This window comes from Cervus elaphus, chromosome 2 (assembly GCF_910594005.1).
Source record: "Cervus elaphus chromosome 2, mCerEla1.1, whole genome shotgun sequence".
NCBI classification, from domain to species: domain Eukaryota; kingdom Metazoa; phylum Chordata; class Mammalia; order Artiodactyla; family Cervidae; genus Cervus; species Cervus elaphus.
In genome coordinates, this window is record NC_057816.1 from 1226032 (window position 1) to 1251217 (window position 25186).

At 50.6% G+C, this 25186-nt stretch overlaps 1 pseudogene; it reads right to left on the minus strand.

Annotated features, from left to right (window-relative positions):
* Nucleotides 1-15021: 15021 nt before the first annotated feature.
* Nucleotides 15022-23605, minus strand: LOC122677270 (annotated as a pseudogene).
* Between the last annotated feature and the right edge of the window lie 1581 nt (nucleotides 23606-25186).

Sequence of the window (25186 nt, forward strand, 5' to 3'; positions counted from 1 at the left end):
AGGAGCCTCTATATATCTGTGCAGGGTCAGGTGAGATGCTGGGCGCATGCTCACTTCCTGGTTCCTGTTTGCACTACTTTCCGGCAGAAAAATTCTGAGTATTTAAAACAGATTTAGTCATGAACACGTTGTGGTGTTTATAAGAGACCCTCCTGCTGTGACTTGCGTGTTCCCAGCACATGGCTTCATCACCTGATGGGCTTGTGTTCCTTGTTTGCGGAGACAGAAGTCGGGCCCTCAGGGCCCTACTGGTCATCACCCTGGCAGGACGCCTGACCGCGTCTGGACTGTGAAGTCTTGATGGTGCTGATAGGGCTCACAAGAGGCGGCCTCAGGGCATGGAGAGATCGCCAGGCAGGAGGCCCGGCGGTGGGAAAGTCCTTCCTGTTAATCTCAGGAGCACTTGTCACCTGCAGCCCTGGCCACACAGTAGGTCTTGCCTGAGTTGGGTTGTTGCGTTTTCCAGGGATCTTGAGTCCCAGGCCTGGCCATGCTGACCATGCCTCAAGGGATCTCCTATATCCAGACAGCCAGCCAGCCAGGGTCAACCAACTGGGGATTGAAAATATTCCGGAAATAGTCCAGAAGTTTCCAAAAAGCAAAACTTGAATTTGCCCTGCTGCCAACAGTGTGCATAGCATTTACATTGTGTGTACAACTATTTATGTAGCATTGACTTAGTATTAGGTATCACAAGTCGTCTAGAGATGAATTAAAGCGCAGAGGAGGACGTGCATCATCAAATGAAAATACTGTGCTGCTTTATGGGCTTCCCTGGTGTCTCAGCAGAAAAGACTCCACCTGCCAACGCAGGAGATGTGGGTTCCATCCCTGGGTCGGGAATATCCCCCAGAGGAAGAAATCGCAACCGCTTCAGTGTTCTTCCCCGGGAAATCCTGTGGAAAGAGGAGCCTGGCAGGTTACAGCCCACAGGGTTGCAAAGAGTCAGACACGACTCAGTGACTAAACAACACCACACCAACGCCGTTTTATACAAGAGACCCGAGCATCCTTGGATGTTGGCGCTCACACGGTCCTGGAACCAGTTATCTGCCCCTATGAGGGATGGCTCTCGGCTTCCTTACTTCGCTTGTTGACCGGCGGTTCGGTTTCTCTTTGGTAATCAGGATTAGTCACTGCAGGCAGCACAAAACCTCTTTGTTGATTCTGGGCCTGACGGACCGGAAGTGGCCAGTGGCCGCTCCGCGCCAGCTCCGTGGCTGACCGCTGGTCCCCCCTGCAGCTCAGGCCTTGAGCCCAGCAGGGCGTGAGGCTGCGGGCGTTGGAAGCAAACAAGTATCTGCGGGTGGTTCAGCGGGGAAAACAGTGAGTGAGGCTGCGGCGGGCAGCGCAGCGCTGTCTCCCACGGCCTTGGGGGCCTCGCAGGGAGGCGCCCCCCCAATGTGGTCCCGCCGTGGTTCACTGATTTCCTAGTGGCTTCACTTGGCCTGTGCTCCATGGCAGCCCTCCTCTCTGGGGCAGGACCCGTGTGAGGACCGTGTTTGCTCCCTGTGGGTTTTCGGCTGCTTGAGGGTTGGTTTGTTTTTTATCACACTTATCTATTTATTTTGGGCTGTGCTGGGGCATCGTTGCTGGTCTGCAAGGGGCTATTGATATTTGTATTTCGATATTGATATTTATTTTTATTATATTTATTATAATATATAATATAATATTATATAAGATATTAAATATAAGTATAATAACATATTAACATTTATATTTAATATTAAAATAATTTTAATAATATTATATATGAAGTCGCTCAGTCGTGTCCAACTCTTTGCAACCCCATGGACCGTAACCTACCAGACTCCTCTGTCCATGGGATTTTCCAGGCAAGAATACTGGAGTGGGTTGCCATTTCCTTCTTCAAATATTATATATAATATACTATAATTATATAATATATAATATAATAATACTATATATTATATATGATATATTATGGTAAAATATAATACATATAAAATTAAATACAAATAATAAATATTAATAATATCTATTATAATATATAATATAAATATAACATAATATAACATATATAATAAATAAATAATAAACATGTTAAATATATTTAATTATATTTAAATATATAATTAAATAATAATATTTATATAAATTTATAATTATATAATATATATGGTAAATATTGTATATTATATTATACAATAATTATAATAATATAATTATATAATTATAGACTATAATATAGTTATTACAATAAGTTTATTATATTTGCACTTATGTTTAAGCTATTGACATTTATATATATATATATATTTTTTAAGCTATTGACATTTATATTTTATAAATAGCAGTCTTCTCCAGTGTGCACGGGGCTGCTTGCTCTTGCGGTGGGCGGGCTTCTCACCGCAGTGGCGTCTCTCTGTGGAGCCGGCTCTAGGCACACGGTTTCTTGGAGTCGTGGCTTCCAGCCTCCAGAGCTCAGCCTCAGCAGCTGTGATGCACAGGCTTACTTGCTCCTTGGCATATGGAATCTTCCTGGACCGGGGATCAAACCTGTGTCCTGTCTTTGGCAGGTAGATTCTTCCCTACTGTGCCACCCAGGAAGTCCTTGATTCCTTTAGGTGTTGAAATCAATATTCAATTTGTTAGCATTACAGCTTAAAAAATCTTACATTCTAAAACTTTATAAGGACAACTTATAAATATAGAAAATAAACATAATATTTATAGCTATTGATATTTATATTTTATAAAATAGATATAATTTGATAATTATATAAAATTTAATTCAATATTTATAAATATATACTGTATTTATGATATATATATTTAAAATATAACTTCAAAAATATAGATGTACTAAATTTAACAATCACCGTCAGAGGGACGTATGGTTAATGTTTCATTAACTCAAGTTGGAATAGTCCAAACTTTCTTAAGCTAAACATTCCATCAATTTTATAATTTAGCTACGTTCCCTTTCACATTTTAACCACAGGCATACATTAGTTACCACTGGTTTTACCTCTTTTGTAATTACCTCACAGTTCTCGGGTATTCTGTTCCATTTTTTTCAGACTTGCTCCTCTTTCTCTGTTTGGGGAGTTTCTAGTCTATTTTAGAAAATTATTATTACTATTTTGTCTGTGCTGGTCTTCATGTGGCACACGGCCCTCTCTCCAGTGTGAGGGCTGCCGAGCCTGCGGGCTTAGTAGCTGTCACGTGCGGGCCTGGTTCCCAGACCAGGGATGGAACCCACGCCCCCTGCATGGGAAGGTGGATTCTTAGCCACCGGACCACAGGGAAGTCCCTTCTGTCGTGTCTTTGTTTCACGCTCGCCGGTTCTTCGCTTGGGGTGGAAGGTCTGCTGAGAGCCGTGGTGTCCTCACGTCCAGCCTCCTGATGAGCCGTCCCAGGTGTGGTGCGTTTCTTTCCTCTGCTTTGACTTCTAGCATCTCTTTGATTCTCTCCTGGGATTCCCACCCGCCACCCCCTCCCATAACCCATCAGCTCCTGGGTGTCTTCTTAGAGCCTGTGACACACACACAGTGGTCTCCTCGCCTGAGAATTCCAGCCTCCCTGCTGTGTCTGAGTCAGGCTCTGACGCTGGCTCTGTCCCTTCGAGCGGCGCTCTTGCCTCTGAGGACGCCCTGTGATTTCTTGGTCACAGCTGGACACGATGTATCCGTGGGTGATGGGAACTGCGGCAAGCAGGCCTTCAGAGATGTGCAGGTTAGGTGCGTGTGTGGGGCGCAGTGTCTGTGTCTGGGCGTGGTGACCTATCCAGTGTCCTCGGCTCCTCCTCGCCCCTTGCTGGGTCAGGAGTGCTGGGGGGGCTGGAGCTGGGGGCTTCTCTCCCCCCGGGTCACGAGCAGTGATGAAACCCCCGCAGGCTGGGCTTGGTAAAGTAATTTATCATGAGGGCAGATCTTTTTTTTTAATCTTTCTTTTTTATTTTTTAAATTATGAAAATGCAATAACACATTTACAAGAGACTTGGAAAATACAGAACAAAGCTATGTATGCTTCCAGTATATATTACAATTGTTTGTTTCAAGTAGAAAAATTAAGATTTTTAGTTGGAGTTTCAATATCAAACTCTCAGAAATTAATAGAATGAATGTACAGAGAAGTAGAAGTATATAGTAGACCCAGAAAGTATTATGTACCAGTTTGAGGTAATTAATATTTATACAATTTTCACATAACAATGATATACAAATTCTATTCAAGTTCCCATAGACTATAAACTAGGAGACACTGGAACATATCCAGGGACATAAAACAAGGTGCAGAAATTTCATGGTCTAAAGGTATTGAAATCATATAGAGTCTGCTCTCTTATTACTGTGGAATTATATTAGAGATCAGTATCAAAAGATTTTTTAAAATAACCCACATGTTTTCAAGCGCAATGTGGCATTTACCAAGAGAGAGCTATGACTCGGCATTGAAAGAGGGCAGATGGTGTTACGCGTGCTCTGCGGATTTCAAAATGCCCCCTTGCCCCTCCCCGTGCCAAAAGCACGAAGGGGTTCTTCTCGTCTCCACTGTGAGAACCTAGTGGGGTTCCTGGAGGTAAAACTCATCAGAGTGTGGGGGCCCCCCGACTCGGTCCCCCTGGAGTTTTAACTCACGGACTTGTCTGCACTGAGCCTCCAGCAGTTTGAGGGCTGGGCATGGGCCCCCGTGGATGTCTCTGCTTCTCGAGGTGTCTGTATCTGCCTGCCTGCCTCTCTCCAATTTTTCGGGGCCACACTGTGCCCTGTAATCTCAGATCTTTGTTGGATCTAAGAAGAGCTGTTGATTTTCAGTTTGCTCAGCACTTTTCCTTGTTGTGTGCCTGGGAATGGCCATGTCCAAGCTCCCTACATGCTATACCAGAATGGTTTACATCTTCAAAACACTTAGCAAGCCCTAACACATACACCTCCTTTAGTACGTCATGCTCATTGACCGGATACACAAAACCTTTGATATAATGAATATCAAGTGCTCCTGAATACTTCATTACTGTCTTTAGATTTAGTTGGGATCATTTTTAACATTTATCTTGAAATGATTCTAAAATCAATGACTAAAAAATACACATATTCAGTGGAAATCACATGGTGATTTGGTAAGATTCTTTAAAATTGGGAAGTATCTAAACACATACAGAGGATGAGATGTTTAGATATCATCACCGACTTGATGGCCGCGAGTTTGAGCAAACTCCGAGAGATGGTGAAGGACAGGGCAGTCTGACATGCTGCAGTCCATGGGGTCGCCGAGTTGGACACGACTGAGCGACAGCAAAGTCATAATACATGAAATTTAAAATTGAGATACAACTCACATACCGTCAGATTTGCCCTTCAGAGTGTACAATTCAGTGACTTTTTAACAGGCTCACAAAGTCACACGACCATCACTACCACTTAATTCCAGGACAGTTTCATCGTCTCAGAAGGAAAGTCCATGTATGTTTAATGGAGAGTCTCCATCTCCCTCTTTCAAACCAGCTCATGGTAAATCTGCCCTTTGCCTCTGTGGAGTCACCTGTTCTGGACATCACATATGAATGTGGTTGTATAATATGTGGCCTTTCACTTAGCACGATGCTTTCAAAGTTTATTTCTGTTGTACCGTGTGTCAGAACTTCATTCTTGTTTAGGAGTAAATAATATGCCATTGTATGCGTGGACCACATTTTGTTTATCCATTCATCATTTGATGGACATTTGCATATTTCCATTTTTTGGCCGTTATGAATAATGCTACTATGAGCATTATTGCACAGATTTTTGTGTGACATGTGTTTTCCACTCTCTTGGGCATATACCTAGCAATGGAATTTCTGAAGCATGTGGCAATTCTATATTTAACATTTGGTGAACCACCAAATTGTTTTTTGGAGTAGTTGCACCATTTACTATTTCAGTCAGCAATGCACAGGCATTCAATTTCTCCCGTGCTCACCAACACTTGTTACTGTTTGTCTTTCTGATTATATCCACCCTAAAGGGTATGAGGTGATATCTCACTGTGGTTTTGATTTGTGTTTTCTTGATGACTAATGATGCTGAGCATCTTTTCATATGCTTATTAGTCATCTGTGTATCTTCTTTGGAGAAATGTCTATTCAGATCCTTTACTAAGTTTTTGATTGGGTTATTTATCTTCATTTTTGGGGAGTAAGACTTCTTTCTATGTTCTGAATATAAGCTAATTGTCAAATATCTGATTGGCAAATATTTTATCCCATTCTGTACATTGTCTTTTCACTTCTTAATTCATGTCCTTTGAAGCACAAAATCTTTTTATTTTGATGCAGTCTGATTTATGTAATTTTTCTTTTTTTTGCTCATGCTTTTGCTGTCAAGAACTTCCCTCATAGCTCAGTTGGTAAAGAATCTGCCTGTGATGCAGGAGACCCCAGTTTGATTCCTGGGTCGGGAAGCTCTGCTGGAGAAGGGAAAGGCTACCCACTCCAGTGTTCTGGCCTGGAGAAGTCCATGGGCTATGCAGTCCATGGGGTCGCAGAGTCAGACACGACTGAGCGACTTTCACTTTCACTTTGCTGTCATATCTAATATTCACTGTCTAATATAAGATCACAAAGACTTACTCTATCTTTTCTTCTAGGAGTTTTATAGTGTCTAGTTTTGGCTTTTATGATTAGGTCGTGGATCCATTTCAAGGCTGTTTTTTTTGTGCATATGATGTGAGATGAAGGTCCAACTGTTTTCTTTTGTGTGTGGTCAGTACTTGTCTCAGCACTATGCATTGAGTGATTTTGGCACCTTTGTTGAAAATCAGTTGCCCATAACTTAAAGGACTTGTCTCCAGACTCAGTTCTGTTCCACTGGCCTATGTCTACCCTTATGCATTTCCATATGGCTTTGTTACTGCAGCTTTCGATGCATGATTTATTTGTTGTTTTCTCGCTGCGCTGCGTCTTTGTTCGGCATGTGGTCTCTCTAGTTGCAGCAGCTCCTTGCGGTGCTGGGGCTTCTCTGCGGCGGCTTCTCTTGTTGACGCACAGGCTCTGGGCGCGTGGGCTTCAGTAGTTGCAGCAGGCGGGCTCGGGACTTGCGGTGCACGGGCTTAGTTGCTCCGAGGCGTGTGGGATCTTCCTGCGCAGGGATCAGAGCCGTGTTTCCTGCGTTGGCAGGTGGATTCTTATCCACTCTACCACCAGAGAAGTCCTGCTGTGGGTTTGTAGTACATTGTAAATTGGGAAACGTGAGTGCTCCAACTTAGATTTTCTTCTTCAAGATTGCTTTGACTATCTGTGGATCCTTGAATTTCCATATGAATTTTAGGGTCAGCTCGTCACTTTCTGCGAAAAGCAGCTTGGGATTTTGAAAGGGATTATGTTAAATCTGCAGAGTTTTGGAATGCTGTCATTTTAACAATATTATGTCTCCTGATACATGACCATTGGATATCTTTCCATTTATTTTGGCCTTCTTTAACTTCTTTCAATGGCGTTTTGCAGTTTTGTACCTCAGTTGTGAAGTTTATTAAGTTATTTTGTTATTTTCCATGATATTGTCTTCTTAATTTAAATTTTGATGGCTCATTGCTGGTATATAGAAATATAGTCGATTTTTGTATATTTGATGTTGTATCCTCCAGCTTGCTGAATTCCTTTCTTAGCTCTAATAATTGTGTGTGTGTGTGTGTGTGTAGTCCTTAGGATTTTCCATGCACAAGATACTGTCTTCTATGAATAGAGGCAGTTTTACCTTTTCCTTCCCAGCGTGGATGACTGTTATTTCTCTCATTGTTTATTCTTACAGTTTTACTGTTTGTTTTATTTTTGGCAGTGTCGGGTCTTCTGCTGCGGGCGGGGAGTTGCAGTGCGTGGGCTTCTCATCGCAGTGGCCTCTCTTGTTGCAGAGCACAGGCTCTGGGCGCGTGGGCTTCAGTAGTTGCAGCAGGCGGGCTCAGGACTTGTGGTGCACAGGCTTAGTTGCTCCGAGGCGTGTGGGATCTTCCCAGACCAGGGATCGAACCTGTGTCTCCTGCATTGACAGGTGGATCCTCTCCCACTGAGCCACCAGGGAAGCCCGTGGCTGTTGCCTCCCGTTCTGGCTTCTTACCCTGGCTAGGACTCACTCAGGGTGATGCTGAGCAGACAGAGGTGGGATGTGTGGGTGCCCTTCACGTGTCCCTGATCTTCTGGGAGGTGTCCGAGCTCTCCCAGCAGGTGTGAGGTCAGCTGGGGGTTTCCGGCAGGTGACCTTCATCGGGTCCCCTCTGTCCCTCCCCCAGCCCCACCCCTGCTGAGATCTGAGCGTGGTTGGTTCTCACTGACCCTGAGCCCAGCAGTGGGGAGAGAGCGCCTCGCTCCATGCTGAGCCAGGCCAATGCTGGTCTCCGAAACAGGACAATCTGTATCTTTGCAGCTTCTCAGGAGCACAGCTCGTTTTAGTCACCCCCTTCTCTCCAGGCTTGACCCCTGCTCTGGGGCCTGGGTGGACACACAGTCCACCCCATAGACCCTTCCCTGGGCGTTGAGGGCAAATGTCTCCTCCTGCTCCAAGCACATGCTCTCTGGGGAAGGAGCTGCACCCCTGATGCCAGCAAGGACAGCCTGAATCCTGAATCCCGTTCACTCAGCGGGTACCCTGCCTCTGCTAATAAGAGCCTCTATTCACTCTCCATCAATTCTTCGCTCACTCACACATGCACTTAGTGATTCCGCCATTCATTAATTTTCCTAACGTCTGTGGAATGACTGCTGATCCCGGCACTGGGGTGTCAGCAGTGAAGGACCTGGGGAGCCATGATCGATTAGGCAGCAGGAGAGGGAAACACGGTCGATTTTGCTAACAAGACAGGCTGGAAGGAAAACCACAGTGAGACCAAGGTCTGTGGGTGGAGGTTTTATTTATTGGTGCACCCAGACCCATTGTGGGTCTTAATGCACTTGTTTTAATCAGGTGGGTTATAGGAGACACGCTTATAGGAATGATAAAGCTCTTGGCAGACAGAGGAAGGCAAAGGTTTGGTGCCTCGCATGGAATGATTAGAAATGGAAATTTCTCCCACCTTCCTGACCTGTGAACCATTTTCAGGGCGAGTCTGGCTCAGGCATTATGGTGTGTGGGTAGAAGGTGCAAAAGTGTCTGGGGCATGGGACCCCTTTTCAGGGAATGTGTGTGGGCGAGTTCCATGCCTTTCTCTCAGGTACTGGGGAGGAGTCTGGAGCCAGGAGATTCTAGCTGTCCATCACCTGGACAGGAACTGCTTGGGGATGGTCCAGGACACGTCTACAGGCACTCGATGGGAAGCCCGCATCCTTAGGAGCCACCTGAAGTCTTCAGTCAGAGCCTCAGATCTTGCACTGGCAGCAAACGGGGACACAGCAGCTGGACTGGGAGCAGCCACAGGAGCCACAGCCCCCTTTGCCACAGCCGGAGCAGGAGCAGGCTGGCACACAGCAGCACACGGGCACACAGCAGCTGGAGCCGCAGCCTCCGGAACAGCCAGAGCAGCCCATGGTTCTGGTGGGTGGAGGGTGCAGCAGGTCAGAGGAGCAGGTGGAGAGAGAGAAGGTGCTCAGCATGGGGCCTCCGGGGCCAGGAGCCTCTACATACCTGCCGGGGCAGGTGTGACCCGGGCACGTGCTCACTTCCTTGTGTTGATTATGCTGCATTCCCAGGAGTATTCTGTTTGCCTTATACTAATAACAGACACTAAAAGGTTTATGACTGTGTCACACTTTTGCACTTTTGCTGTTGTTCACTGATCCCTTTACACGAATCCCTGTGTGGTGACTGGAGCTGCTTGTTCTGGGGTCTGTCCTCCCATCAGGAACCTCTGTGTTTATTTTATTCAAAACCCTGAGCTTTCCTTCTGTTCTACCTGAATGTCTGTCCAACCGTGAGCCATCCCTGCCCTTGTTACTGTGGCTTGTATGGTGTCTTCACATCTGGTGGGCCCAATGCAGCCTCCCTCCCTCTCTCCCTTCCATCCTTTCAGGCTTTTTTTTCTCTAAGTCACACACACATAGTCAAGACGTCACGCAGATCAGCATTGTTGCCACAGCGCTGTCAATTGTTCCAGCTGGTTTCTTCTATTAACCTCAGTCTTAAAAAAACCCCAAACATTATTGTTTGTTTTTTCATTGAGTGGGTGTCCTGTGGGATTTCAACAATGAAAGATGAGGGTTTTACTTTCTTTAAGCCCCTCTGCTGAGCACATAAACTTCTGGGCCATTTTCCCAGCAATCTCTGTTCACTAATTCATCCCTGCCTTCTGCAGCTCAGGTGTAAATCTCCTTGCAGAAGGGTCTGGCTTTATGCACATTCTCTAATTGCAGCTGTTTTCACCTTGAAGGTGATGCCTGGGGTCCGTGTCCCGGCTCCTGGCTCCCTGCCGTCCCGGGGCCCTCTGTCCTCCGGGCTCCCTTCCGTCCCGGGGCCCTGTCCTCCTGGGCTGTCCTGTGCTCCCGCCCGCCGACGGTTCTGCAGTGAACCCTGCCTTTCTTTCCTGGTTTGTCTCCTTGTCTCGGTGGGACACATTCACCAGTAATTTCTTGAGAAAGAAAGCAGTGAGGTCACACCTTTTGGAAATCGGCATTTCTGAAAAAAGATTCTGATTCTTATTTCGAGTCTGGTCGGTCTTGGCTAGACCTCTGAGTCCAGGCTAGCAGCTTCCTTCCAAACAGAGATGACGGTGCTTTTCCTGCAGCCACGGAGGATTTAGACACCTTTCTGTCTGTTGATTTCTCTCCCTGAAAGCTTTCAGGATCTTTTCCTGGACCCCATTATTCTGGAATTTCACACAGTGTCCCTTGGCTCTGGGCCTGTTTCTTTCCCACCTCTTGTGTTGACGTAACACTGGACGCCTTGAATATGGACAAGAAGAGACCAGCAGACTAGAATCCCAAGATGCCCCAGACCTGTGGTCTGCAATCACCTGCCAACTCTTCCCCAGGGATCTCTGAGTGCGTGGGAGCAGCACCCCTCCTATGCGGTGGGGAAGAGAATCTGAGAAAGATCCCTTGGGAGATGTGTGATGGCTCCCCAGGTACCCCAGAAACAGCTGGGGGTCAGGAGGGAGCCCCCTGAGTATCCACAGCCCTTAATTAAGAAAGCTCACACCCCCTCATCCCCGATGGGGTGCCACTGTCAGGGAAGCAGGAAATGACAGGTGCTGGTCGAGATGTGGAGAAATCGGAAACGAGCTCTCCTGGTGGGAATGTAAACTGCTGAGGCAAACAGCGTGGAGGCCCCTCAGAAAGAATGTATTAGGGTAGAATGAATTAGAAAGTATTAGAGGGAACAGAAAGAACCTCTATCTGAGCTTCCTCAAATAGAACAAAAATATGACCCAGGTGTTCAACTTCTGAGTGTGTCCTCAAAACGATGGAAAGCGGGAACTCAAACAGGTATTTGCATGCCCACGTTCAGAGCAGCATCATTTACAGCAGCTGAAGTGTGGGAGCAACCCAGAGGCCCATCAACGGATGCAGGGGTGCACACACTGTGGTCCATGCTCACAGTGGAGTGTTACTCAGCCTTGAGCAGGAAGGCAAGTCTGACAGGCTGTGATGTGGATGAACCTCGCGGGCATCATGCTAGTGGAATAGTCCAGTCACTAAGGGACGAAGCCTGTCTGAGTCCGCTCACACAAGGCCCCTAGAGCTCTAGTTCGTAGACGCAGACAGCCGGACGGCGGGCCAGGGGCTGCGGGGCGGGGCTGAGGAGTGAGTGTTTAATGGGGACAGAGCTTCGGTTTGATGAGATGGTGCTGACGGTCGAAGAGCAGTGTGACTGTGCTTAATGCCGCTGAACTGTGCCCTTAACATGGCTCAGGTGGCATGGTTTCCGTTATGTGTTTTCCTACAATTAAAACAAATAGCAAAAAACAAAAAAAAAGCCTAAAACAAAAAAGGAGAGCTGAGAGAAATCCCTGCAGCGCTCGGGCTTTAGGGCACAGGGTTGATGACCTGCTGTGTGCAGAGAGCGGGGCCGGCAGAGGGGAGAACACGGGGACCCAGTGACCCCGAACCCTCGCAGAGGGGCCACGAACAGGGCCCTGGCAGAGGCCATGGAGAGACAGGACCCCAGAGGGGAGGAGGCGGGTAGTCTCTCGGGGTCTCCAGGTGGGCCGCCTGGTGGCCCGGAAGCCTGAGGGGCGCTGGGCTTTCCGGAACCCTGGACACCGCGCTGAGCGTTCTGCTCCCACGCCTGCGGAGAGCCTGGCTGTGGGTGTGCTGAGCTTGGGTCACGAGCCGGGAGACCCTGAGCTTTATTAGCAACTCCATAAAACTAAGAAATCGTTGAAAATTATTGTAGGGTGAGTGTTCTTTCCAATAGTGATAGAAGCCTGGGGTAGGATGTGCAGTGAGCAGAAAGACTGGAAGCTTGTCCTGTTCCCCAAGGGTCCCCAGAGCCCATGGGAGCTGGACCTTGACGGTTTACAGAGGACAACGGTGTGCGAGGAGGAAATGGCTTCCAGGTGGAAAGCGACACTTCTGTTATTTTTAAATCACAATTTTCCTGAGGGAAGAAACATAAACAGAAATCAGGAAGTGAGCATGTGCCCAGCATCACACCTGACCCTGCAGGTATGTAGAGGCTCCTGGCCCTGGAGGCCCCACGCTGAGCACCTTCTCTCTCTCCACCTGCTCCTCTGACCTGCTCCACCCTCCACCCACAGAACCATGGGCTGCTCTGGCTGTTCCAGAGGCTGCGGCTCCAGCTGCTGCGTGCCCGTCTGCTCCTGTGTGCCCGTCTGCCATTGTGTGCCCATCTGCTCCTGCTCCGGCTGCGGCCAAGGGGGCTGTGGCTCGTGTGGGGGCCCCAAGGGGGGGCTGCAGCTCGTGTGGGGGCCCCAGGGGGGGCTGCGGCCCCAGCTGTTGTGTCTCTGTGTGCTGCCAGTGCAAGATCTGAGGCTCTGAGCCCAGACCTTGGGTTTCTCCCCGTTTGGTGAAACCTCTCTTCTCGGGGCCCCCCTGAGCTGGCTCCTCCTCCCTGAAGCCCACTTCTGAGGCCCTCATCTCCCAGTGTATGGGAGCTGGCTGGCTGGACGGAGGAGGACTGGTTCTGCGGGTGTGGAGGACAGACCTCGCTGCCTGCTGGAACTGGGCCCCTTCTCCATCCTCAGGGAGTCGGCCCCGCGGGCCCCCAGCCCTTGGTGCACCGCCTGGGCTCTGGCTTGACTGGCAGTCCTCGTGGACACCCCACCTTCTGAAGACACCCACCCGCACCCTCTCCCTCTTGCCTGTGTCATCTCCACTGTCAATGGGTGTCAAGTCCCGGCAGAGCAGACAGTGGGGCCCCTAAACCCTGGGCCCGTCCCCTGGAGCCATGGGCCCCTTGGCCCCAACGAGTTGGCGCTGCCCTAGGGCATCTCCCCAGGGCCGTTTCTTATCTTCTCCCCTTTCTGACTCCGTTTTGGGGCCGAAAATGTGCCGTGAGCTCTGTTATGCCCGATGTCTGAATCCCCGAGCGGGAAGAGAGAAGGCTTCCAAGACAATGCAACTGGCAAAAAGGGGAAGTTTATTACTGACTGGAGCCAGGGCTCTCCGCCGCAACCAACGCAGTGGTGCAGGTCAGAGAGCCCCGAGCCCAAGCTGTTACACAAATCTATAGGGTGAGCACACGCCGTTGGTTTAAGTGGATTGGTTACAAGTTTGCAAAGCAATTTCATTGGTCAAAACTTTCGCGCTGGCGGGACTTTCCTGGGGGTTTCCACCCCGTTCCTAATTTCCTAATTGGCAAACAGCGGTCAGTGTTAAGCGAAAGCTAATTGGTTGTATCCAGGTGGCCTGATAATCTTACCAAGTAGGAAGGCCTACTCCTAATCTAAGCTGCGTTACTTCTGCTCGCCTCACATTCCCCCCTGTCTGTTATTCAAGTAGAGGAATCTTCCTCTTTTCCATCTTGGGCTACTGACACTATAAGTGGACCCAGGAGGGTGGAAATTAAGGTAGTCAGCCAGGGGGAGTGTTGAAACCAAGACTCAAACCATCTCTGCTGGGCTTCCCGTTCTCTCTTTCATTGTGCCAGTCCCTCTCTCGCTTTTGCCATAGATTCTCTTACCACTCTTGTATGGTCTGCATAGAAACAACATTCTTTTCCCAGAACCTCGCAGACCCTACCCTGTTGAAGAAAAATCAAGTCTAATCTTCTCTTATTCTGCAAGACCACCTCAGACAAGGAAGTCAAAGACTTCTCTAAGTGACTGATTGCATCTACAGCGGCTCGTAGGGAGGAAAGCCCTTGGCCTTGCAGTGGTAGTGAAGCTTGGCTAAATTGCACCTGTATCTGAGGTACTTGGCCCTGGGGATTGAGCCACACTCGGGGCTACCAAATCTGTTTCCTACGTCCCATTCCCAGGGCCCATCACAAGAAGTTACACAGCTCCAGCTCCTGCAATAATAGCTTTCCATGCCACCACAGATTTGCCCAGGCACGTGAAGAACCCCTCTTGGCCGAGTTTTCTCCCGGTCCCCACGGCTCCCCATGGCCCGAATTGTGGTTATTTCCCTTAGGTCAAAGTAAAGGTCTGGCCACTAGGTGTTCGGAGGGTGGATTCCTGAGGTCTCATTGAGCAGCTCATGAGCCTGCCTGTCGATCAGCAGGAGAATTAGGAGGCCTCCCGGTGGACGAGTTTCAGTTTCAAAGGATTTGACGGGTGAGGACTCGCCTTCCATTCTGCTCGCGCTTTTTCCTGTTCTTCCGGTGTGGCTTGCCGCACGTGATTGCAGTGAACCCAGGGTCCAATCCCGTCGACCTTGACAGCAGTAGGAGTGGTAAGGAGAACAACGTAAGGGCCTTTCCATCGAGGTTCTAATACACACAGGAGGGGGTCTTCCATACAGAGGGGTGTTACGCGCCCGAAAGAGTGCGAAGGGAAGGAGGGTCACCCAGTCCCCGCCAGTCTCTATTGCCAAATTTGTCAAAGTTTCTTTTTCTCTCAACCTGTCCTGAGCTCTGGGGATTATATCCATTTCGTCCCCAGAGCTTAGGCCAGCCCTTGTACAATCTGGCTCACAAAGGCAGGTCCGTTATCAGAGCCCATAGTCACTGGCAGCCCGTACCTAGGCACTATCTCCTCCACTATTGCTGTCTCTCCCTTAGCGGGGAAGGCTTCCACCCACCCTGAGAAGGTATCTACCAGAACCAACAGATAGCGATACCTGTACTTGCCTGGCCTTACCTCAGTGAAATCTATCTCCCAGTGTTGCCCTGGCTCTTCCCCTCGGTACCTCGTTGCTGTCATTTATCTACTGAGTGTACCCAAGCTTCTTCTTCAGAGACTCTGGCATCTCAGGGGGAGGAGGGCGAGGGAGCCTGAAGTAGACCTTCACAGAATCATAGATAGTGCAGTCAGAGTGCCGATCATGATGATGCGGGCAAAGAGTCCTTCCATACACCTCTAAATCCAAGTCTCTTGAGGACCTGAGAGGCACTGCTACCCTTCTCTTTATTCAACACAGACATCACAGAATCGGCAATAGTACGTTCAAAGCAGGCAAACTTCATCATGGTGTATGGTATCTGTCTCATCCAAAGAGGAGCAACCCCCTCGTAGAACGCCTTTAAGCCTTCTTCCTTATACATTTTGGGAGCTGCATCCCTCAGAGTGTTAGCATAACCTGGTTGGGTTTGAATTCAAACCTTAGCAGCTTCCATAGGAGCCAGCAATGTCAAAGAATTCAGCATTGGCAGAGGCAGCCAAATACAGTGATGTGCGCCACAGATAGGCATTCTCCTCTCCAAGCATGTACTTCATAAAAGCCAAACTTGCAGAGCCCCTGCAGGGAGTAGCCAATGAGGGTCGGGGCCCATCCTTTGGCCAAACCACGGAAACCATCCTCTTTGAGTGTAACTGAAAATCCATTAAGAATGCCCTTGTACTTCTGTGGGTCCGCCTGCATACGGCATTTCACCAAATCCAGAGGAACAACAGCAGTGTGTATCAGACCACAACTTAAGACCCCACCAAAGCCACACAGTGCATAAAACTTCGCGGAGCCATATTCACAACTGTGCTCTTCTACCGCGGCGGCTCCCGCTTTCCTTTGCCCATCTTTTACACAGCTGCTCCCATCGGTGAACCATACTAGCTCACTGTTGCCTAGGGGTACACCAGTTAAGTCTTTCCGTGCCGCCAGGGCCTCAGCCAGTATCTCGCTGCAATCATGGAGCTACAAACAGCTGGAATGGCTTATTTGGGTTAAGCAGGGCAAGGGCTGGGGCTTCTAGTAGGGCCCGTCTGAGTGTCTGGTGGCTCAGTCCAAGTCCAGTTTGGGGTCTCCTTACTTCCCTCATACAAGGGCCGGGCCTTCTCAGCAGACCCCATGATCCACAGTCTGCAATATCCAACAGTCCCCAGAAACTCTCTCACCTGGCGGGGGGTCTTGGGCCTTCATGGTCTGGGTTAGCCACCTTTGCCCCTGCCTGATCTTATACCCCAAACAGGTGACCTCTTGCCGGGCTATTAATTGTGTAGCAGAAGGACCTCTGGGTGGCAAGTCCAATATTTGTAGAGGTCCTCACTCAGAGCCTCTTGAACCTCTGTGGGATTACTGGTTGGCCTTCCCCCTTGGCCCACTCAAAGGCAAATATCTCCTGGCTCTGGGCCGCCAGGGCTAGGCTGAAAAAGGCACCTTTCAAGTCCAACACAGTGTACCAAGTGTACTCAGGCAGCAAACTGCTCAGGAGGGTATACGGGTTAGATGTCACTGTTTGTTGACTTCTCGCAGGTAATCTGTCCCCCCTGGCTTCTTTACCGGCAGTAAGGGGGTGTTCCAAGGGCATTGACACCACTTGAGAATTCCGGCATTCATGAGATGTCGAATGTGGGGAGTGATCCTCCACCGAGCTTCCTGGCTCATGGGGTACTATCTCACCCTCACAGGAGTTGCCTAGGCCTTTAGCTTGATGACGACCGGATGTCCGTTTGGCCAGTCCCATCCCTGCCGTTTCAGCCCAGGCCAACGGGTATTTGTTCATCCCTTAATGCTAGGGATAAGACATGTATCAGCTGTCCAAGTCCGTCCATGATTGTCATTCTCCCAGCTCTGTAGGCTTAACTGAATAAAACCCAATGGCCTCTCCTTTCTTCCACAGAATCTTAGCATAATCAGTACTGCTATGACACAGGAATGGGATCTCATTTCTCTCCATTTCCTGCTTTAACTCTCTCCCCAAGAGTTCTCACCTGCTTACGCCCCTCTCTAGAAGGGACAGATGTTTTCACAGTATCATCAATAGCCCACCACTGATCAGCAAGGTAACGCACCACAGCTGTGAGTGAGTCCTCAGGTGCAAAAGAGCAAGAACTTTCTGGGTCTGATCTCCACCACAGAGAGGTACAAAGCCTACATTTGACAGGCTAATAGGGAAACATTCCAGATTTTCAGGGTCCCCACACCTCAGATCTAACATGTAATCTTCAGCAGAATTTTCCAGTTCCTCATGACTGCAATTATCCAACATATCCCCAGGGAATGCTATCGGCCAAAATGAATCTGAGCATTAACTTTAGTCAACAAGTCTCTTCCAAGTAGAGGGGCTGGGCATTCTGGTATCACCAAAAACGAATGGGACTCCTGGTGGGTCCCCAAATCTACTTTTCGTTCTGTGGTCCAATATCTTTTTGTCCCCGTGGCTCCTTGCACCAAGCTGGTTTTTCTTAGACATTGGTCCCAGTTTTTGATTTAAAACAGTGTTGGGCACCAGTATCTACCATGAAGCCAACGGGTTTCCCCTCCACATGTATGGTTACCCAGGACTCGGGGAGGGGTACCGAGTCTTGACACCCCCAGTCACTGTCTTCCCCCGCATATAGAACTCGAGTTCTAGGGGAGATTTTCTCTCTCTGGGTCATTCCTCTCCTCGGGTCCCTCTTAGGGCACTCGTTTTTCCAGTGCCCCTGTTCTCTGCAGTAGGCGCACTGATCTTTCTTTAGGGCCTGCCTTTTTGGTTTCTCTTTTTCTCTCGTCCGGGGGTCTCGAGGTTCCCTCAATTCTGTTCCGGCTTTTATCCCCGCAAAAAGAATCTGGGCTAGCTCCCTCTGGTTCTTCCGGTTTTCCCTTGCTCTATGTATTGTCTGTTCTCCCAATCCCTCTATCTTTTGTAATTTCCTCCTGATTTACAAACGCTAACAGAACTGCAGCGCGTGACTCCTCAGCCTGGGGGTCCACAGGTGTATATTGCCTGAAAGCTTCCATCAGCCTCTCTAGGAAGGCTGCCGGGCTCTCAGTGGGCTCTTGCCTTACTAAATTTACCTTTGCCAAATTTGTCTGTTTCCTTGTTGCGGCCCGCAGGCCAGTCATCAGAGTCTGGCGGTACACTCGGAGATGCTCCCTACCTTCCGCTCACTCAAAATCCCAGTTAGGCCGCAACAGAGGAGACCCCTCGTCCACGAGATGAGGCTGGGCGGTTGGCCTCCCGTCGGCCCCTGGGACCCGTTTCTGCACTTCTGCCAGAATTCGCTCCTGCAACAGCTGCTGACAATCGTAGTGAAAGGAGAGTTTCACCTGGTCGGGCTCTAGTCACTGAGGCTCACTTATTGTAGGGCCTTCAGAGTCCGCCAGAGTGTAGCCCTGGCCGGGACTCATCAATTGCCCCCACAACCATTTGCCTGTTCACTGAAACTCCTGAAAAGAGTAGGAACGAGACCAGAGACAATGCCGGCACACACACAAACATGGAGAGCCAAAGACAAACACACGGACAGCTGACAACACAGCGCTGGGTTTTCGGGCCCCCTGAGTTTTCCTAAGCACCGGTGCTATTACCTATCCTTCCCCTCTGTCCTGGAAGTGTTCTCTTCCCCCGGTCAAGGGATCCCAGATGAGCCCCCAGATGTTATGCTCGATGTCCGAATCCCCGAGCGGGAAGAGAGAAGGCTTCCAAGACAATGCAACTGGCAAAAAGGGGAAGTTTATTACTGACTGGAGCCAAGGCTCTCCACCACAACCAACGCAGTGGTGCAGGTCAGAGAGCCCCGAGCCCAAGCTGTTACACAAATTTATAGGGTGAGCACACGCCGTTGGTTTAAGTGGATTGGTTACAAGTTTGCAAAGCAATTTCATTGGTCAAAACTTTCGCGCTGGCGGGACTTTCCTGGGGGTTTCCACCCCGTTCCTAATTTCCTAATTGGCAAACAGCGGTCAGTGTTAAGCGAAAGCTAATTGGTTGTATCCAGGTGGCCTGATAATCTTACCAAGTAGGAAGGCCTACTCCTAATCTAAGCTGCGTTACTTCTGCTCGCCTCACAAGCTCCCTCAACAAACACCCCTCCCCACGACGCCGTCTCACCATGGTGCCCCATGCTAGGGCGCCCGGCGCCCTCCCTGCCCTCCTCTCTGCCCTGGGGCTCCCCCCGCGGGTCCTCCCCACGACGCCGCCACTCCCGGGAGCGCACACAGAGGTGCAGCGTCTAGGGGGCCAGGACCCATCAGCTCCTGCCTCTGGGAGCTCGTCGCCCTCGGAGAGTCTGGAAAGCGAGGCAACCGACAGGACACAGACAGCTTTTGTTAGTTTAAATCACGGAATCAAGATCGATGCCAAGGATGCCCGTGAGGTCCGAGTGCCGGCCAGGTCAGCCGCCCCCTCGGGCTTCCTCGCTCCTCACGCAGCCTGGTCCACAGGAGGCAGGCTCTGCAGCCTGAGGACTGAGGGCGTTCCTGGGGAGGCAGGGGCTTCTTTAATAATAATTTTTAAGTTTATTTAGGCCGTGCTGGGTCTTGGTGCTGTTTGGGCTTTTCCCTGGTTGTGCTGAGCGGAGGCTGCTCTCCGTTGCAGAGCGCAGGCGTCCCATTGTGGCGGCTCCCCCTGTTGCAGAGCTCAAGTTCTAGGGCGCGCGAGCTTCAGTGGTTGCGGTATGGGCTCAGTCGGTGGGGTTCCGGGGCTCCAGAGCACAGACTCAGTAGCCGTGGGCATGAGCTTAGTTGCCTTGTGGCCTGTCGGGTGGAGCAGGATCGAACCCCTGTCTTCTGCATCGGCAGGTGGATTTTTTTCTCACCACTGAGTCACCACGGAAGCCCCCTGGGGAGTCCGAGTTTTCTGAGGAGCGGTACGTTTGGCGCCGGTATCTCTATCAGCCCATTTCCTGCCTGTAGACTTTGCAGTGCGACAGCCTCTTTCGCGTCCTGTGTCTCCCTTCCCTCCCGTCTGGACTAGAAGCGATTCTGCTGATGTGGCGTTGTTGCTGTTCTCGCTAAGCTGTGTCTGACTCCTGGCGGCACAGCAGACTCCTCTGACCCCTCCTGCCTCTCAGAGTTGGCTCAAAATTCATTCTGCTACAGCAAGATTCTGCTGATACAGCGTTCACAAAACACGCGGCCTCCCACGTACGTCACAGTGAGCCTCGCGAGTAGGTGCTGGTGTCAGTCGCTCAGTCGTGTCCGACTCTTTGCGACCCCGTGGACTGCAGCCCGCCAGGCTCCTCCGACCATGGGATTCTCCAGGCAGGAATACTGGAGTGGGTTCCCATGTTCTTCTCCAGGGGATCTTCGTGACCCAGGGATCACACCCATGTCTCTTGCGTCTCCTGCATTGGCAGGAAGCCAGTGCAGCCTAGGAAGCCCCTAACTTGCTTGTTCAGTTCAGTTCAGTCGCTCAGTCATGTCCGGCTCGACGCTTTGCAACCCCATGGACTGCAGCGCGCCAGGCCTCCCTGTCCATCATCAACTCCCGGAGTTTACTCAAACTCATGTCCATCGCGTCGGTATTGCCATCCAACCATCTCATCCTCTGTCATCCCCTTCTCCTCCTGCCATCAATCTTTCCCAGCATCAGGGTCTTTTCCAATGAGTCAGTTCTTCGCATCAGGTGGCCAAAGTATTGGAGTTTCAGCTTCAGCATCAGTCCTTCCAATCAATATTCAGGACTGATTTCCTTTAGGATTCACTGGTTTGATCTCCTTGCAGTCCAAGGGACTCTCAAGAGTCTTCTCCAACACCACGGTTCAAAAGCATCAATTCTTTGGTGCTCAGCTTTCTATATAGTCCAACTCTCACATCCATACATGACCACTGGAAAAATTATAGCCTTGACTAGACAGACCTTTGTTGGCAAAGTAATGTTTCTGCTTTTTAATATGCTGTCTAGGTGGGTCATAACTTTCCTTCCAAGGAGTAAGTGTCTTTTAATCTCATGACTGCAATCACCATCTGCAGCAATTTTGGAGCCCCAAAAATAAAGTCTCTCACGGTCTCCATTGTATCCCCACCTATTTGCCATAAGGTGATGGGACCAGATACCATGATCTTAGCTGAGATTTAAGTCAACTTTTTCACTCTCCTCTTTCTACAAGCTATAGACTTGTAGCTATATAGCAAGTCTTCAAGTCATATATTGTTCTTCTAATTACATTGTTTTTAAAAATTGCTTCGACTATTGTAGTTCCTTTATCTCTCTATATACCTTTTAGAAGCAGCTGAGAAGAAGAATCCTGCTAGCATTCTGATAAGAATTTCTTTAGAATTTGGGAGAATCGACACCTTAACTATGTTGAGTTTCCCAGTCCATGAACCTGGTATGTCTCTCCATCTCTGTGATTGTCTTTTGATTTTGCTCCTTAGCATCTTGTAGTCTTCAGCATGCAGAGCCACACTGTTGTTGTTGCCGTTAGACGTACGTGTTTTCTCTTTTTGGAGAGTTTGTGACTATACTGTGCTCTGAGCTTTGGTTTCTGGTTGTTTGTTCCTGTCTGTAGCTGTAATGATTGGTTTTTGCTGTGTTGACCTTGTATCTTACGACTTTGGCAAACGCAAAACTCATTTGTAAGCTCCACGAGTTTGTTCTCTTGTTTGTTTTGTACGTTCTTTAGGCCTTTCTGCACGATCGCGTCTCTCCACGCGTGGAGTCTGGGAAAGCCCAGCTCCCCGTGGACTCCCGCGTCAGCAGGCCTCCCTGGAGCCCCAGCACCTCCGCGGCCCGCGGACGGCCCCTGCTTCTTCTCCTGTTTGGGGTCACTGTTCTCCAGTGTCCGTGTCCCCCGGGCCCTGCCCTTGGCTGCTCTTTTCTAGATCCTAAGATTTACCCCAAGGCTGACACCCTCTGGTCTGGTTCACTCCCAGCTTTTTTTTTTAATGTTTGTTTGGCTGCACCAGGTCCTAGTTGTGGCACTTGGGATACTTGATCTTCATTACACAGGCAGGATCTTTACTTGTGGCATGTGAACTCTTAGCTGTTCATGTGGGACCGAGTTCCCCAAGGAGGGATCCAAACTGGGCGGCCTGCTTTGGGAGCTCAGAGCCTTACAATCACCAGGGAAGTCCTTCATTGTCAGCGTTGCTGCCATCACGTGCTCTGAGAGCCTCTAGATCTGTGAAGACCCACCCTCCAGGCCTCCACGCCTGACTGCCTCCGGGATGTCTCCATTTTTGATGTCCTGTGGATATTGTGAATGTGACCTGTCCTCATCTGCACACTTGTCTCTCCTCCTGGGATGGACAGAACTGTAAAATGACCCTGAGTGACCCTCCTCCTTATAGAATCTCCTTCTGAGTGTGTACAGAGCTTGTGATTACTACGAGGTATCACTCATGGGACATGTTTGGTTATGTGGCACAGGGGATGTTTGCAGATATAGTTAAGGTCCCTGATCAGTTGAGTTCCTCAAAAGGGAGGTTGCCTGGGTGGGCCTGCCTGAATCTGTGTGTTAGTTGTATAGTCATGCCTGACTTTTTGCGACCCCATGGACTGGGGCCCACCAAGCTCCTCTGTCCATGGAATTCTCTAGGCAAGAATACTGAAGTGGGTTGCCATTTCCTTCTTGAGGGGATCTTCCTTACCCAGGGATTGAACCCACGTCTCCAGCATTGCAGGTAGATTCTTTACCATTTCAGATTCCACCATGGAAGCCCAAACCCGGGGAGCTCTGAAAGGTTGGAGGCTGTGAGTCGGAGAAAAGCAGTCCTGCTGGCCGGGGAGGAACACGACGTGTTGTGCAGGGTCTTCAGGAGCGCGGGCCCCGGAGCTGTGGGCTCTCCTGCGGGTGAGAACGATCCCTGGCTGAGAGGGCTCAAGAAACTGGGAGACGCATTCTTCACACACCCCGCGTGGGGAGGGGCGGGCCCGGGGCCTCAGATGAGAGGTGCGTGCAGTCGGCCCTTGACTGCAGCCTCGTGAGACCCCACAGGGGCTACCTGCTGACCCATGCTTGGGCTTCAGACCTGGGGAAGCTGTGAGACAGTAAACAAGTGTGTGCTATATTGACCAGCCCCCAAGCTGCGGTCATTGGTGGCCCAACAACAGAAAACGAATACACCTCCTCTTAGCACCGTGTGGTCCAGGGCCAGCCCCCCACCACCTGGCCGCCTGGAGCCATGTCGCTCTCCACATCCCCAAACATCTCAGCGAGCCCGTCCCCCCGGCTGGGGCCTCTTCACCCGTGCGTCTGCTGCCCCACCTGCGTGAGTTAGGCTCTTGATGACCCCCCCGACCAAACGGACTTCCAGCCAGCCTGCTTCCAACCTCATCCAGCGGCTCTTCAGTTTTCAATAAAAGATCAAACTCCTTTCGTAAGAGCCGGGAGGGTCCTCCGCAGCTTCACCCGTGCCTGATCGTACCCCTTCTGCGAGCCGTGGTGTGAAGATGCCGTGCCTGTGGCATCCTGAGTACTTGGCGTGGGCCAGACTCTCCAGCTTCACCACAACACTGACCCCCATTTTCCAGGTGAGAAAACCGAGGCAGGAGCCCAGGTTACCTGGCAAAGGTCACACAGTATCTGATACTGACTACAGAGCCGGGAGCTTCCCCAGCAGCCCACACGCCACGGCGCGTGTGTCCCTGCCCCCGGACAAGCCTCCTGAGCCTGTGCACCTTCCCTGGGGCCCCTCCCGAGTGCCCCCCAACCCCTCCTCTCCCCCCACGGATGGGCTGAGTCCCGCTGTGGAGTCCCCGCCACACTCCTCCCCCCAGGCAGCCGCGTGTCTCACTCATTCCGTAACAGACACCAATGTGGGCCACACACACGCGGTCTCCGTCAGTGTGTGAGGAAAAGAGAGAGTGGGCTGGTCGGGCGGGACACCGGGAGGGGACAGTGATCAGGGTGGGAGCAGATTTGTGGGTTTTACTCATAAGGTAGGAGCTGGAAAAAATTTCACCGTGAGAATGTGTCTTGTGCAGAGGAAGAGCGTTTATTGAAGGATTTAACAATGGCCAGTGTGGACCAAAATATGCCAAGGAAGAGAGTGGGAGGCATTCAGGACTTGGGGTGGCTGGCGAGGCCCTGGAGAGGAGCCCAGCGGGACACAGGGGCCCAGGCTCTAAAGACCATGAGGTGCTGGGAGCAAGGACCACGGGAGCCCCTTCGGGTGGTGCTGGAAGCGGGGGCAGCTTTCCGTTAGGGGGTGATGGACATGAGCTTGATGCCCTCCTTGTCTGCCTTCATCTGCAGCTGGGCTGGGTATGCCCAACTCTGGAGACTGAGGACAGAAACTCTGGAGGATTTGATGACATTACAACTTCAGGGCTGTGACATGCAGCCCAGGACATACCCTGAGATGCCTGAAGCTGGAAGAATTACATGGGTCTGTGGCTAGAGTCTCAGATCTTGCACTGGCAGCACACGGGGACACAGCAGCTGGACTGGGAGCAACAGGGCTTGCAGCAGCTGGACTGGGAGCAGCAAACGGGGACACAGCAGCTGGACTGGGAGCAGCCGCAGGAGCCACACCCACCTTTGCCACAGCCGGAGCAGGAGCAGGCTGGCACACAGCAGCAGACGGGCACACAGCAGCTGGAGCCGCAGCCCCCCTTAGACCCCCCACACGAGCCACAGCCCCCCTTGGAGCCCCCACACGAGCCGCAGGGTCTGCAGCAGCTGGACTGGGAGCAGCCACAAGATCCACAGCCCCCCTTGGACCCCCCACAAGATCCACAGCCCCCCTTGGACCCCCCACACGAGCCACAGCCCCCCTTGGAGCCCCCACACGAGCCACAGGGTCTGCAGCGGCTGGACTGGGAGCAGCCACAAGATCCACAGCCCCCCTTGGACCCCCCACACGAGCCGCAGCCCCCTTTGCCGCAGCCGGAGCAGGAGCAGACGGGCACACAGGAGCAGACGGGCACACAGGAGCAGACGGGCACACAGCAGCTGGAGCCGCAGCCTCCGGAACAGCCAGAGCAGCCCATGGTTCTGGTGGGTTGAGGGTGGAGCAGGTCAGAGGAGCAGGTGGAGAGAGAGAGAAGGTGCTCAGTGTGGGGCCTCCTGGGCCAGGAGCCTTTATATACCTGCCGGGTGTTTA